General features: G+C 41.6%; 1 protein-coding gene across 1 annotated transcript in view; it reads left to right on the top strand.

Moving 5' to 3' along the window:
- The window catches only part of EML6 (EMAP like 6), a 274,839-nt gene that overhangs the window by 3,396 nt on the left and 254,801 nt on the right, over positions 1-16,642 (top strand). The window lies entirely within an intron of this gene.

Here is a 16,642-nt window from a genome sequence, read left to right as displayed (position 1 = left end):
CTGTCTGTCTCCTCCTGATCATTTTCATGGTGACTCCAGTGGAGACATTTCTCTCTTATTCTGGGACCCTATTTTGTGTCTGACTGGTCCCCTGTCTTCATTTTCATTTCTCTTCTTTCCTGGCTCTCTGTTGCAAGGGAGGTTTTTCTGCAGTACCACGTTAGGGGAAAGGGCACTGACTGATTTCACACCCACTTGGGTTTGAATCCACTCTCCATTTACTAGAGGCATCTAGGTGAGTGACTTGACCTCTCAGGGCCTCATTTTTTTGTAAGAAGGAAATTAACAACAACTAAATTGCAGAATTTCAATTTCAAATAGGTAACTATTTGAAATAATATATGCAAATAGTTTAGTGTGGGGCCTTGCCCTTAGTTGGTGCTTAGTAAATGCTCTTAGTAACAATAGCAGTAGTGCGGTTTTTAATTAAAAACACACACATACACCAGAAACAAAACAGTGATTCTTCATTGCCCACAGTCTGAAGTCCAAACTCCTGAGTTTTCCTTTCTCTTTGGTATTAACCTACCTTTATACCTTTATTTTCCATGACTCTGTACTTTCCTGCCTCATGCTGAAATGATTTCTCTCTCCCTTCATCCATCTCTTCCCAATCCTTTTCCCCAGTGACATAGTGGTTGGGGGCATGTGCTTTGGTCAGACAAATCTGATTTTGAACCTAGATCTGCCACCAGCTGGGTGACTTGGGAAAATTTCTAAATCTCTGTGAGTCTCAACTGTCATCAATAAAATAGCTTCTCATCAGTGCAGTGGAGATTTAAAGTTATCTAACTTGTAGCTTATGGAGATAACATACAAGGTTCCCCACAGTGTTTGGCAAATAGGAAGTGGCCACCACAGGGAGCCTATTTGTATATTTGTCTTAAGTTCCCCATCCATTTCAATCTCGCTTCTCCCATGAGCCCTTTTGCCACCGTTAGATGAAGAAGTGCCTTGCACTCCTAAAGGTTTGTATCTTTCGTGACCAAAGCTGCTCACTTGATATGTGTCATTTAGTGCCGTTCCTTCACTCCGAATATTTTCATTTGTAAATGTATATAAGATTCTTGAGGCTGAGAACGAATGTAATAAGCAGAACCAACATTTCAGTATTATAATGTTGGTACTGTGGTTCAGTTCAGTTCAGTTCAGTTCAGTCGCTCAGTCGTGTCCGACTCTTTGCGATCCCATGAACCACAGCATGCCAGGCCTCTCTGTCCATCACCAACTCTTGGAATCCACCCAAACCCATGTCCATCAAGTCGATGATGCCATCCGGCCGTCTCATCCTCTGTCGTCTCCTTCTCCTCCTGCCCTCAATCTTTCCCAGCATCTGGGTCTTTTCCAATGAGTCAGCTCTTCGCATCAGGTGGCCAAAGTATTGGAGTTTCAGCTTCAACATCAGTCCTTCCAATGAACACTCAGGACTGATCTCCTTTAGGATGGACTGGTTGGATCTCCTAGCAGCCCAAGGAACTCTCAAGAGTCTTCTCCAACACCACAGTTCAAAAGCATCAATTCTTCGGCACTCAGCTTTCTTTATGTATGTGACCACTGGAAAAACCATAGCCTTGACTAGATGGACCCTTGTTGACAAAGTAATGTCTCTGCTTTTTAATATGCTGTCTAGGTTGGGCATAACATTCCTTCCAAGGAGTAAGTGTCTTTTAATTTCATTGCTGCAATCACCATCTGCTGTGACTTTGGAGCCCATAAAAATAGTCAGCCACTGTTTCCACTGTTTGCTCATCTATCTGCCATGAAGTGATGGGACCGGATGCCATGATCTTAGTTTTCTGAATGTTGAGCTTTAAGCCAACTTTTTCACTCTCCTCTTTCATTTTCATCAAGAGGCTCTTTAGTTCATCTTCACTTTCTGCCATAAGGGTGGTATCGTCTGCATATCTGAGGTTATTGATATTTCTCCTAGCAATCTTGATTCCAGCTTCTGCTTCCTCCAGCCCAGCATTTCTCATGATGTACCCTGCATATAAGTTAAATAAGCAGGGTGACAATATACAGCCTTGATGTATTCCTTTTGCTATTTGGAACCAGTCTGTTATCCATGTCCAGTTCTAACTGTTGCTTCCTGACCTGCATACAGGTTTCTCAAGAGGTAGGTCAGGTGGTCTGGTATTCCCATCTCTTTCAGAGTTTTCCACAGTTTATTGTGATCCACACAACCAAAGGCTTTGGCATAGTCAATAAAGCAGAAATAGATGTTTTTTCTGGAACTCTTGTTTTTTCAATGATCCAGTGGATGTTGGCAATTTGATCTCTGGTTCCTCTGCCTTTTCCAAATCCAGGTTGAACATCTGGAAGTTCACGGTTCACGTATTGCTGAAGCCTGGCTTGGGTAATTTTGAGCATTACTTTACTAGCATGTGAGATGAGTGCAATTGTGTGGTAGTTTGAGCATCCTTTGGCATTGCCTTTCTTTGGGATTGGAATGAAAACTGACCTTTTCTAGTCCTGTGGCCACTGCTGAGTTTTCCAAATTTGTTGGCATATTGAGTGCAGCACTTTCACAGCGTCATCTTTCAGGATTTGAAATAGCTCAACTGGAATTCCATCACCTCCACTAGCTTTGTTCGTAGTGATGCTTTCTAAGGCCCACTTGACTTCACATTCCAGGATGTCTGGCTCTAGGTGAGTGATCACACCATTGTGATTATCTGGGTCGTGAAGATCTTTTTCGTACAGTTCTTCTGTGTATTCTTGCCACCTCTTCTTAATATCTTCTGCTTCTGTTAGGTCCCTACCATTTCTGTCCTTTATTGAGCCCATCTTTGCATGAAATGTTCCCTTGGTATCTCTGATTATCTTGAAGAGATCTCTAGTCTTTCCCATTCTATTGTTTTCCTCTCTTTCTTTGCATTGATCTCTGAGGAAGGCTTTCTTATCCTTCCTTGCTATTCTTTGGAACGCTGCATTCAAATAGGTATATCTTTCCTTTTCTCCTTTGCTTTTCTCTTCTCTTCTTTTCACAGCTATTTGTAAGGCCTCCTCAGCCAGCCATTTTGCTTTTTTTGCATTTCTTTTACTTGGGGATGGTCTTGATTCCTGTCTCCTGTAAAATGTCACGAACCTCTATCCATAGTTCTTCAGGCACTCTGTCTATCAGATCTAATCCCTTAAATCTATTTCTCACTTCCACTGTATAATCATAAGGGATTTGATTTAGGTCATACCTGAATGGTCTAGTGGTTTTCCCCACTTTCTTCAATTTAAATCTGAATTTGGTAATAAGGAGTTCATGCTCTGAGCCACAGTCTTGTTCCCAGTCTTGTTTTTGCTGACTGTATAGAGCTTCTCCATCTGTGGCTGCAAAGAATATAATCAATCTGATTTTGGTGTCGACCATCTGGTGATGTCCATTTGTAGAGTCTTCTCTTGTGTTGTTGGAAGAGGGTGTTTGCTATGACCAGTGCGTTCTCTTGGCAGAACTCTATTAGCCTTTGCCCTGCTTCATTCCGTACTCCAAGGCGAAATTTGCATGTTACTCCAGGTGTTTCTTGACTTCCTACTTTTGCGTTCCAGTCCCCTATAATGAAAAGGACATCTTTTTTGGGTGTTAGTTCTAGAAGGTCTTGTAGGTCTTCATAGAACTGTTGGTGCTGTGGTTAGCCTCAGTTTATTGATGAGAAAACCAAGGCACAGAGAGGTTAAAGATGTTGCCCATGGTCACTATTTAGCAGTTTGTAGAGTGGAAATTGGAACCCAAGTCAGTCTGATTCCAAAGCCCAGAGCTATCACGTCACTTCTTTACACACTCTTTAGTTTTTCTTAGTCACTATGGTCTCTACCATTGTGCCTTGTTTCTAACCAGAACTCGGTCTGACTCCTTGTAACTTGTTTTCCAGTTTTGTGCTTTATATAAGGCTATTTGAAGTAGATCACTAGAACTCTATCTACAAATGGAACCATGTTCAAGTTCATCTTAGAACATCACCAGATTTGAAGCAATGACCTGAAGCGGTGAATTACTGGAGGTGTTAAAAAAGATTTTTTTTTTTTAATTCTCAATTGTGACATGGCTAAAATTATCTGGTACTGCAAGTACACACAATTGCACTTGTTGAATTTGAAGAGAGAGCCTCATGGTTGGGCTTGGGGTGTTGGGTAAACAGATTCACAGGAAGGCCTGGAGATCTGGTTTCATATTCTTCAGTCGCTTGACCAGTTTGAATAAGGGAAACTTAGGGGTAACTATAAAGAATCAAACCTGTATTGCGGTGAGTGCCTGCTCTGTACCAGACACTGCATACACCCACACACACACACACACACACACACACATGAGAGAGAGCCTTTATTTTACAGGTACAGCTCAGAGAGGGAAAGAGATTTAAGCAAAGTCACTCATCCTCTATTCATTGGATCTCACTTGCTTGCTCATTGGCATGATCATGTAATGAAAGGGCTCAGTTGGTAAAGAATCTACCTGCATTGCAGGAGACCCAGGTTTGATTCGTGGGTTGAGAAGATCCCCTGGAGAAGGAAATGTCAACCCACTCCAGTATACTTGCCTGGAGAATCCCATGGATAGAGGAGCCTGGCAGGCTACAGTCCATGGGGTCACAAGAGTTGGACACGACTTAGTGACTAAACCACCTATGGTCTGTTCATAAATGATTTTACTCTTATTCTTGTTAATAAGCTATTAGTCTGGTGATTTTTATTAAGGTTTATATATTCTGTAAATTGGGTAGATTTTACTTTTTCATTTACTTCTTAATAAAAAACTAGTATCTAGAATATACCAGGTGCAGCATTGAGCATGACTAAGTTCTTGCCCCCATTCTGATGGGGAAGGCCAACAAATGAATGAACCAGACAGCAAGGTGAATACAGATTGTGCTAAGTACTAAGGAGGGAATGACCATAGAGGGGAGCTACATCAAGTGGGGTGTAGGAGCTACTTTAGATAAGGTGTCCAGAGCAACGCTCTAGGGAGATGGTGTTTAAGCTGAAATCTGAAGGATGAGAAGGGGCAGGTAAGTGAAGATGTGATGGAGAAGAAAGGTTATGTGCAAAGATACCAGGATGGGAAAGAACCTGGTATGGCCAGAATTCTCGTCTAGATATCCAGAGAAAGACAAGGTCATAGTAAGTCTCATCCAGGTCATTAATGCCTCATGGGTTTTGCCACCATATGTCCTAGATTTCCCAGGACACTCACAAATATTTTGTTCGGTTATTGTTATGAGTATACTTGCTCATATCATATCATAGATCCCTTTTAATTCAGAATATATGACCATGGTTTTGTTTTTAAAATATGGCTACTATATAATGGGTCACAGCTTGAAAATAATGACCCTGGAGTATGCTCTCTTATAAAGAATTATATAGGCCCTACCACCAGTGGTCAACAAGAATGTAGATTATACTGTGATAAGTGAAAACCTATTCCATGGCAGCATCTTTAGGCAAGGCTGTCCTAGAGGCTCTCCTACCTGCAAGGAGGCGGTTCTGGACACCTTTGTGATGTAGGTGATGTATTTGCCACCAAACAAGAAAAAGGAAGCTGCTGGGAGGGTTTACCTTGCTGGCTCTGCTTCTGGGACTGACTCCTTCACCAGGAGGCAGACCCATACAGAAAGCCATCCTTTAGCCAGCAGACTACACATCTTTAGCCAGCAGCCTCCTCTTGTAGGTTTAATTCAATTTGTCATATGTGGATTGGTCTTAAATGTAATTAAAGTGCTTGACAGCAAACAGTTCTTTGCAAATATCATTGTGCATAGGAGTCACCCAGGCACATGTAGCTGAGTAAGCCCTGTGTGAGGCCTGACATCCTGCATTTCCAACCAGCTTCCGTCAGCTGATGTTGATGCTGCTAGTCTGCCAAGCAGCAAGATGTTTGGGACCTCATTCATATGTTTCAGAGCTCAGAAGATCAGTGGGGTTTTTTTTTTTTTTTTTCTGAACCTAAAAGATATTGGTAGCTTGTGAAATAGATTTTTAAATATATATATATATATATGAGACTCATTTATTAAATTATTAAATTAACAGAATCAATTTTTTCATTAAGTTGTCACCTAGCCTAGTATTCTTTCTTCTCAGAAAGAACCAAGCAAGAAGTGGTTGAAACAAGTTAAGGAGATGGCTAGTATGTCCCTGTGGGCGGTGGAAGAGTGTGTCCACAGCCTTTGTGTAGACATATGTTTTCTAGTTTCTTGAGTATATTTCACCTAAGAGTGGAGTTGCTGTATCATATGGTAACTCTATGTTTAACTTCCTAAAGTACTGCCAAATTGTTTTCCAGACAATCCCATCAGCAGCATATGAGATTTTCAGTGACACCATATCCTTGCCAGCACTTGTTACTGTCTTTTTGATTATAGCCATCTTGTGGGTGAGAAGTGGTATCTTGTTGTGCTTTTAATTTGCATTCCCTAAGAACTGATTATACTGATTACCTTTTCATAAATTTTTGACCGTTTGTATACCTTCTTTGCAGACAATGTCTATTCAGATCCTTTGCCCATTTTAATTGGCTTATTGTAAGAATTCTTTATATATTCTGAATATAAGTCCCTCATCTAATATATTATTTTCAAGTATTTTCTCCCATTCAGTAAGTTGTATTTTCACTTTTTTGATGGTGTCCTTTGAAACACAAAAGTTTAAGATTTTGATGATGTCCAGTTTATCTTTGATGATGTCTAATTTATCCAACTTATCTTTTGTCACTTATAATTTTAGTGTTATATCTAAGAAACCATCACGTAAACCAAGGTCATGAAGATTTATTTCTATGTTTTTTCTTAAGAGTTTTATAGTTAAGCTTTGACATTTAGATAGATAATCCATTTTGAGTTAAATTTTATACATGGTGTGAGATGGAGGGTCCACCTTCTTTCTTTTGCATGCAGATATCCTGTGGTCCCAACACCATTTATTGAGAATACTTTTATTTTTCCATTGAATTGTCTTGGATGTCTATAGCCTTTGACCTTCCCTACCAGGCAGCCCATTCCTCTCATACGTAAGATACTGAACATATGGGGACCCAGAAACAAGCAGTCATTAAAAAGATTAACCTAGAAATGACGGAAATTTGAGGCTTTGGTTACCATTCTGCATTTGTATAGATGCTGTTATATCCTATGAAAGATACGTAGCTTTTTACGTATTTAAACAGTGTAACTGTTTATACATTGAGGAGTCAGTGCAGTTTTTAGCAACTGCTGGTTTAAGGACCAGCAGCAATCTATATGTTGACTTTGTTTACTTCCAGAGATCCTGAGTTTTGAAAGTGAAGTTATAGTCTTCAGTCTTGCTGTTGGAGACAGACCTACTGAGACCTACCTACTGAGGCAGCTGAGCGGGTGGAGTTTGTCTGGAAAGCAAAGGGAGTGGTCAGACCTCGACCTTGACCTCTTTACCAGTTCACCCCTTTCTTCTCCCAATGGGAGGGAGACACCTGGACGGCCTCAGCCTAGGAGTTGAAGGATTCTAGGATTGCCCACTAATTCTCTGTCGTTCCACTTCCCGTCAGCGTGAAGGAGGGGAGTGGCGGTCCAGCTCTGCCTCCCTGAGAGGAAAGACGCTTTCTTGGGACTGGTAGTACATATATAGGCTGGTCAGACAATTGTTCTGAGGTTATTGAGAATTCTTGTTTAGTTTACATATTGTTTAATAATGTCACTAAAACATTTTTCTGTGTTCATTATGTATTGATTTTATGGGTAAGAGTAAAACAAGATCCACCAGTGATGAGATGCCTTCTAAGTAAGAGATCATCAGTTGCAAGAGACGGAAATTTTCTAAAAAGAAGAGTTAAGGAGGGGATCACAAGGTGAGAAGAGAATCTTTTGATACTCAATTATAGAGTATATTGCTGGCCTCTCACACTCTGCACAGTTATCAGGCAGCTAGCCTTTTCCTGTTTCTTTCTCTTGCAAGCGTGCATCATAGGAAATCACATCTCTGCTTCTCTCTGGATAAAATATGCTTTGATTTTCTCTGACTGCAGACTGGCTCCTTAACTCAGTGATCCATTTTACACATAGCCATCCCCCCAAAAAAGCCATCTTAACCTCCTCACCATACTAGATTATTCAACTTGGCCCTACAAAACCAATTGATTAGGTCTTGTGAGCCTGAATTCCAGATTTCCAGGAAAGAGAATCTGATGGGCCACACCGGGTCAGCAGGTCAGGATGTCCACCAGTTCAATCAGCTGTAGCCTGGAAGGCGGGCCTGGGTTTCAAAGGGCTGTCCTTTTAAGGAATATTGTCTAATAAGAGAGGTATAGACTGAGAGAGAATGAATGGCAACTCCACTGTAGGAGGTGGATTAGAAGAGGAGGTAGCAGATGGGTTTTTGGAGCAGAACAATGATGAGAAGTACTGAGCTGAGGGCAAGAAGAAGTCAGGAAAATGATATTAAGTTTTAAAAACAAAATTCTGGTGACTCTCAACACATCATGGAATTTTTAGTTCTCATAACAGGCCATGGGGGATGTCCCTGGGAAATACTGGCCATTGGCTGATGACCAGTCTTGGAGGGCTCGGTGTACATCAAGCATCTGCCTACTGGGGTGCCAGTGCTCCTACTAAGAGTGTTCACTCTCCTGTTGGGGTCCAGTGGTAGGGCTGGAGGCAGAGGGGAGCATGTGGGAATAAGGGCTGATGCTAGCAGAGAGATGGCCTGGCAGCACGCACAGGCGGCTTCCTGGAGCTAGTTCAGGCTCCTCAGCTGAGGCAGGTGAGGCTTGGGGCAGCAGCTGTTTACCTGCTGGTGAAGAACTGTTTCCATGCTTTACCTGGCACAGATACTGGTGTGTCCCTGCTGATCACCAGCTTTGGTGACGCGTGAACCCTGAATGATTTACTGAGCTTGGCCATCTAACAGACATTGAAAAAGAATCTTCCTCAAGCCAGACTTAAAATCTACCTAAGGTTCCCCATGACCAGCAGATAAATACCAAGCTTACCCATGCTCGTTCAGCATAGTCTCCTAAGACTATTATGATCGGTTTCTTGCTTTTCCTCCAGCTTGATGTCTCTCCCTCTCCTAACATCCTCAGGCCACATCAAACTCCTTGCAGTTACCTGGACCCAGTGTCTTATTTTGTGTATCCTCAACCTAGCACACGCCATTGACTGCCTGAAATGACCCCTCACTTGTCCACATATACACTCTTTTTCTTCTTTCAATCTCAGTGTAGTGTCATCGCCCCCTGAAGCCATACCTTGACAGCCGGACTCTTTAGGCCATTCTTTCTCTGTGCATCCAGGCCACCATGCAAGGACCTCCCCGCTGGACTCATTGCACTCATGGTTTTGCATTTGTTGACTTACCCCTCTCCCCACCTGATACAAGTTCCATGTGTCCCCTGCCTAGCACCTGTTGTGGGCTTGGTGAGTGCTTCATGTATTGGTAGTTGTTGTTAGTTCTTCATCTCTCAAATTATTTAGGAGAAAGCTATGACCGGGGGATGAGATTTCTATAGAATTTGTTCTGTACATACTTTCTGGAAATACTAATATATTCTCATTTGGCACTTAGAAGCAGGATTCAGAATCTTCATGACCTGAAGCTGATCCTGAAGAAACATGAATATGAATTGAAGGACAGTCTACATCACAACTGGCCTGTACTTTGCAAAAAAAAAACCCCAAAACTTATTCTCATAAAAGACACAAGGAAGTAAAGGACTGTTCCAGTTTAAAGGAGACTAAAAGGATAGAAGTAAATGCAATATGTGATCCTGGATTGGGGTGGTTAGTTGTTGTTCAGTTGCTAAGTCATGTCTGACTCTTTGCAACCCCATGGACTACAGCACGCCAGTCTTCCCTGTCCTTCACCATCTCCCTGAGTTTGGTCAAACTCATGTCCATCTAGGCAGTGGTGCCATCTAACCGTCTCATCCTCTGTTGCCCCCTTCTCCTCCTGCCCTCAATCTTTCCCAGCATCAGGTTCTTTTCCAATGAATCGGCTCTTCACATCAGGTGGCCAAAGTACTGGAGCTTCAATTTCAGCATCAGGCCTTCCAATGAATATTCAGGGTTGGTTGGGTGGTTAGGGATTGCTATAAGTGACAGTATTGGGACAATGGGTGAAATTTGAACATGGAAGTATATGTTAGGAAATAGCACTGTGTTCACATTAAAATTCTGAATTTGATTGTAGCAGTGCAGTTATGTAAGGGAAGATACTTGTCTTAGGAGAAATGTGCTAGGATATTTAGGAGTGAAGTGTTATGGAGCTGCAGACAACAGTAATAAGGTGTCTGTGTGTGCGCGTATGTTTGTGTTTCTCGTGGCATCTGTTCTCTCCTCTTAACCACTGCTTCCTTCCTGCTTCCATCCTTGCCTCTCCCATTTTATTCTCAACACAGCAGCCAGTTGATCTGGCTGCAGCATAAGTCAAGTCATGTTAATTCTTGCTCAGAACTCTCAGAGCAAGCGTAAAAGTCCTTATAATGACCTCTAAGCCTCTTTGGGGATTTGACCTTCTGTTACCTCTATGATCTAATCTATTTTCTCCCCATCCCTTGCTCTACTTCAGCCACATTGGCCTCCTAGTTGTGGCTGGAATGTCCAGGCACCCTACTGCCCCAGGGCCTTTGCACTTTCCCTCTGTCTAGCTCCTCCTTCTTCCAGACATCACATGACTTCACTCGCCTCCACTGGGTCCCTGCTCAAGGTCATCTTCTCAGTGAGACCTTCCTTGACTACCCTATTTAAAATGTAGACTCTTCCCCAACACACTCCTTATTACTCATCCCTTTTTCATGTTTCCCCTTAGTTCTTTTTTATTTTTAACCTTGTTGATTCTCTTCACTAGACTATGAGCTCTATGTGGGCAGAGTTTTTTGTTTGCTGCCCTGCCTACAGTGCCCAAAATGATGCCTGGTATGTAGAAGACACTTAATAAGTATTTATTGAATGAATAAATGAATGACTGGTATATGTTCACTTTTGTTTTGAGATCACCTCCTTGGAATTTCTCCTTAGAATGGGATTTTTTTAAGGGGTTGCCTTTGACAGACTGTGAAGCTTATGGATCCCATCTCAGAATAATAGGTTTCTTTGTTCTGGGTTATCCTTTACCAAAGTATAATCTAGATACAGAAAAGTATACATATCATAGTGTACAGCTGGATCAATTCTCACGACCCCAGTGTACCTGTAACCCTCACTTACATCAAGAAATAGAACCTTACCAGCACCACAGAGACCCCTGAGCACCTCCTTGCAGTCGCAGTCCCCCCCTGCAAAGGTGACCTCTAGCCTGACTTTTATCAGTGTAGATTAGTGTTGCCTGGTGTTGCACCTTTAAAAGGAATGGTGCAGTATGCATTTTTTTGTGTGTCTGGCTACTTTCAATCAATATAAGATATGTCTCTGCTTCTACATGTTTATTCTCAGTTTCATATTTTCATGGAAATATATAGTTTAAATATATTGAAATATAGTTTATCCATTCTACTGTAGGTGGGCATTTGGGTGACTTCTGGTTTCTTTCGACTACTATTAACTTTCTAGTACAAGTGAACATATATATCCATTTCCACATGGGAGTGGTATTTCTGGGGCATGAGGTACACACATGATCAGTATTTGTGGGCGCTGCCAGATCCTTTTCCAAAGTGGATAAATCAATTTATATTCCCACTATCATGGAATTTCCTAATGCATAAAATAAAGTCCATAAATGTGTAAAATAAAATACATAAACAGGATTGGAAAGAAAATTAATTATTTTGAAATACAATTGAAATAATACAGTTGGAAAAATATTGTAATATGTCATGATATATGTGCTGCTTTATTAACTTTATTAACTCATGCAATTGAAAGTTCTAGCAGTTTTAATAATTATTGTAAATTCAAAGTAGTGATGGGTGTACATGATGTTTGAAAAATCTGTAACAACTGTAATATTATATGAAAATATCTGTGATTTTATTGATCTCAAAGTCACAGGTACAAGTATAGTTTGTTGCCTCCATTCTGAATGATAGGAAATACTAAAGCCTGTTACAAATTAGTGAAAAATAAAGACTTTTAATAATTTTTAGTCCATTTAAACACATAAACAAAAAAAATATATAAACACTTCTGAATTCTATTAAGGAGTGCATGGACTGTAAGTTAAGAATCTCTTGATTAGAAGAACAAAAATGATTTATAGCAAATATTTCTTAAGTGTCTACTATGTGTCATGTGGGTTTCCCTGGTGGCTCAGTGGTAAAGAATTCACCTGCCAATGTAGGAGACAGAAATGGCAAGAAGGAAGGAAATGGCAACCCACTCCAATATTCTTGCCTGGGAAATTCCATGGACAGAGGAGCCTGATGGGCTATAGTCCATGGGTTGCAATAGAGTTGGACCTGCCTTAGCAACTAAACAACAACAGCAAATTTCTCATGTACTGTGCCAGTCACTGGGGACCCAACAGTGAGTAATATGCATCTCTTCTCAAGGATCTTACAACCATGAAGGCAATATTCATAAATAAGTTAGCAGCTGGGCCTGTGTGTTCAGGTCTATGCTAGTTAGCCCACGGCATATACCTAACCCATACATGGGAGTGGATGGTGGTCAGAGAAGGTTTTCTGGAGAAAGGAGGATCATTAGATTTAGGCTCTGTTTTGATTACTCTGGCTATTGTGTGAATGAGAACTTGTTGGAGAGAAAGTCTGGAGGCACTTAAAGTAATCCAGATATGAGGTCATTATGATAGTATGCAAGGAAAGTAATGAGTGTGTTCTGGAGACTCAGGATTCCTGCTGATTGGATATAGGTGATAGAGGAGAAGGAAGGTTAACAATCAACTGGTTGAATGGCGGTTATCATTCGCTGAAGCAGAATGAGGAGCAGGTTCAGGGCCAGGGAATGATGAATTCAGCTTTGAACATATATACATTGAAGTGTTTGTGGAACATCCAAGAGGTGATTTTACGTTTATGTGGGCCTCTCGCTCAGGATAAGGAGCCTGACAGGCTACAGTCCATGGGATTGCAAAGAGTCAGACACAACTGAAAGAGTGGCACTTTCACTTTCTCGCTCAGTAGAGAGCCTCATGAGCTTCAGGGAGCATGTGAGAATGGATAAGATAACCCAGAGAGCACATGGAGGAAGAAGAGGCCAGGCTTAGGATTTTGAGGAGGATCAGCTTTCAGGTGATCAGTAAATAAAGATGCATATGAATGATGAGAATAGCCACAGGGATACGAGGAAAGTGGAGTGCCTGGAGGCCAAGAGCAGAGACAGTGTCAAGGAGACTCTCAGTAGCATCACTGGAGTACAATACAATAAGTCTAGAAAAGGGCCCTGTGGATTCAGCAGTGAGAAGATAGTTGATGAGTTACTTTTACTACAGAAACACTGGGAATGATTATTTTCCTCTGGGTTGTACTTTCATCTGGGTTTTAAACATTCTCTTATAGCAGTTAGAATTCCAAGGGCCATTTCCTTTTAGCTTTACTTTTCTTCTTTCATCTCTTTTATATAATTCACTCATGCTCCAGTGACTTTTATGCTGCGCTGGTAGTAAGCAGTCATTTCGGCTTAATGACTTATCTCTAACAAACTCTAGCTCTTTTTTAAAAAAACAACAACAACGAGAGATATCATTATAGACATTGCTTCTTGGTGGAACACCTTTCCAGGTCTATTCTTTTGCATAGTTAGATATGAATGCAATCACTTTGGCAAGGTCATGTTTATCTATGTGGGAACCTCCCTTGCTGACAATGAATTCATGTCATCCTTCTTGCCTTGGATAATACTCAATTTTTAGTCCATATGATAAAATATGATGGAAGAGATATAAATCCTGTAATGTTTCATAATTATTTTCTTCCCAGAATGTCACTTGGATTTTTACATAAATTATAGGAGATAAGTGGGAAGGTGTTCAATGAAATAAGCCTGTGTTCAGTGCTGACTGTGTAAATGGCAGTGTTAACAGGTCACAGCAATAATAGTTCTCCAGGCAGGAAGCCTTGAGTGCCTGTTACTCCCTCCTCTTTTATCTCCATTATCCATCAGCCCCAAGTCCAACTGGTCACATCCTCTCTGTCTTGCTGCTTCTGCCCTAGTTCACACCCCTGCTACTTCATACCTGGTTAAACCTATGTCAGGATAGTTTTGGTAGCTTCTTAACTAGTCTTCCTGCCTTTACCATCACTCCTCTAGTCAATCCTCTTTTTGAAAATCTGCCTAAACGTAAAAATAATGCAGATTTATGAGCCTGTTCCTTAAGATTCTGCTTCGGTAGGCCCAGCTATGAGTCCCCAAAGTCCATATTTTAAAGAAATTTCCCACTGAAATATAGATATGTGTGTGTATATATATATAACGCACACACACACTCACTTGCTCTGTCCATTGACAGGACTGAATAACCATGACTAGCAGGCACACACCTAGCTCCCAGAACTGTTTCTAAATACCATTTGCCACAGCCACAAATTGGAACTCCTTATAAAAAGAGCTGATTCTAGGCCTGGGGCAGGGAAAATGCAAGATGAGTCTGAAACAGAAAGTATAACAGTGCTCAAAAAATAAGGGAAGTTGTTAAAATGACATAAGAGCCAGCTTGAAGGACCACCATAGGTCACACCTGGGATAATTTGAGCATTAATTATAATCCATTGAATAAAATGAAAAACCCATGTATCTATAGTGATATAAAAAAGTAATGGAGAGAGGAGAAGGCTCTCCCTTGAGTAGAACATAAACTATTAAAATGCAAATGGAACGATGGAGTTAGAAAATCAACAGATGATGTAACTAGTGATACAAGTTGAAGAACATGATACTTACATTATACTTTGCCTCGAGATACTTATTAATTACAATGGACAAGCAATAACTACTGTGGACAAACCTGGCAGACACCCCCTTAACCAAATGAGCAAGCATTCACAATAGTGGAACAAACCAAGTCATTAGAAACAAAAAGCTTCCCCAAGTGGTTCTTGATTCCAGAATTGCTGCAGTAGGCTAGCATTGGAATTAGCCTTTGAAACTACAGATTTGATCTCTCTCTGCCTTGCTTCAAAACTCCTGCCAGCTCTGTTACTTTAGGAAAGGGCTTCAGATGCTCAGGCCTGGCCCCAGCCTACCTTCCTTGCATCCTCTCCTAGCACAACTCTGTTCCCCACTTTCCTTACTGTTCGTCTCACCACACCATACCCTTTGCAGTGACCCAAATGGTTTCATCTCTGTGACTACACATGACCCTGCTGCTTAGACTGCATTCCCTGGTCTGTCGGGTAGGTTCATGTTGCCTAAGAGGCAGCTCCAGCACACCGTCTTGTGAAGCCCTTCATGATTTCTTGAGGAAGAACTAGTGTCTCTCTCTTCAGGACAGCTGCAGCATTTTCTCTATATCTCTTGCACAGCACTTCTCACGGTATGCTGTGATTTTCCGTTTGTGTATTTCTTTACCCCCCCAACCCAGCATACTGGAGGCGCTTAAAGTGGTAGAAAGCACTAGGACTCCAGAGCCAGCAGACCTACATTTGAATCTGATTCTATCACTTCTTAGTTTTTATCCAGCCACACCCAGCGTCTTCCTCTAGATCTATGAGGAGATCCAGTTAAATAAAGCATGTTAGGAGCTTTACAAAATGAGTTTAAAAGAAATAAAGGGGAAGACTCAAAGAAACTGACCTCACTAGACCCTGAGTAAGTTTTTAAAAATATATATTGATACATACAAATATTTTACATGTATACATTTTCCCCTGTAATCCTACAGATTTTCAAAAGTGTAGTTCCACAGGTGGTACTTGACACAACCCATATTTGAACCCATCTGACTCCAAAGTCATGCTCTTTCTGTTATGTGGGACTATAAACCAGAAGGGAGAGACAGACAGAGTCACAGTTACAGACAGAGTCACAATCACAATTACAGAGTCACAATTAAATGTTAAACCAGAGTCACAGACTCCAACCCCTTCATGGAAGTTGTAGTCTGTAAGCCATTCATTGGGGTTGGGGGCGGGCATGGTGCTCAGAGAAGAGAGTTGAATGGAGATCCAGATTAGATGGCCTCTTATATGAGTGGTCGCCAGAAGAGGTGAGAGTCTTCTCACAGATACTGACTGAATGTCCACCAGAGACCATCATGGTCATCGTCATATGTGTGAGATTTAAGGAGATCATGAGGAGTGAGAAGGATGAGAGCTTAAGATAGAAGCCTGGGTTACATCCTTACCTTTACATCTGGAGCACAAAGCAGGCTGAGAAGGGGCAGAGCCACAGAAAGAGCGGCAGAAGTGCAGAGCCACGGAAGAGAAGGGGGGAGCAGATGCCTGTCTGTCTGTGTTCCGGGTGGCGAGGGCTGCTAGAGGGTCTCCACTGTGGAACCCAGCAAAGCGAGGGGCCTGGATTGGGACTCAAAGAGGTCCTGGGAAGAGCACTTGCATTCCGGTCGTGTGGGGGCAGAATTCAGATTGCTGGAACAATGAGTAAGAGTCAAATATGGGGGCAGCAGGAAAGTGTAGTCTAATTAGGGCTACATTCCCACGGACTTGGGCAGAATGCTTCCTGAGATCTGGAAGACTTAAGAGTCATCTTACTCATAGGCACCTATTCTGGGAGCTTGAGCATCCCCAGGGTGCCATCTGTTTCAGTGGGGAGTATTGAACAAAAATGCCAGT

This window comes from Dama dama, chromosome 11 (genome assembly GCF_033118175.1).
Source record: "Dama dama isolate Ldn47 chromosome 11, ASM3311817v1, whole genome shotgun sequence".
In the NCBI taxonomy this organism is placed as follows: Eukaryota; Metazoa; Chordata; class Mammalia; order Artiodactyla; family Cervidae; genus Dama; species Dama dama.
This window is presented reverse-complemented; position numbering and strand designations above follow the sequence as displayed.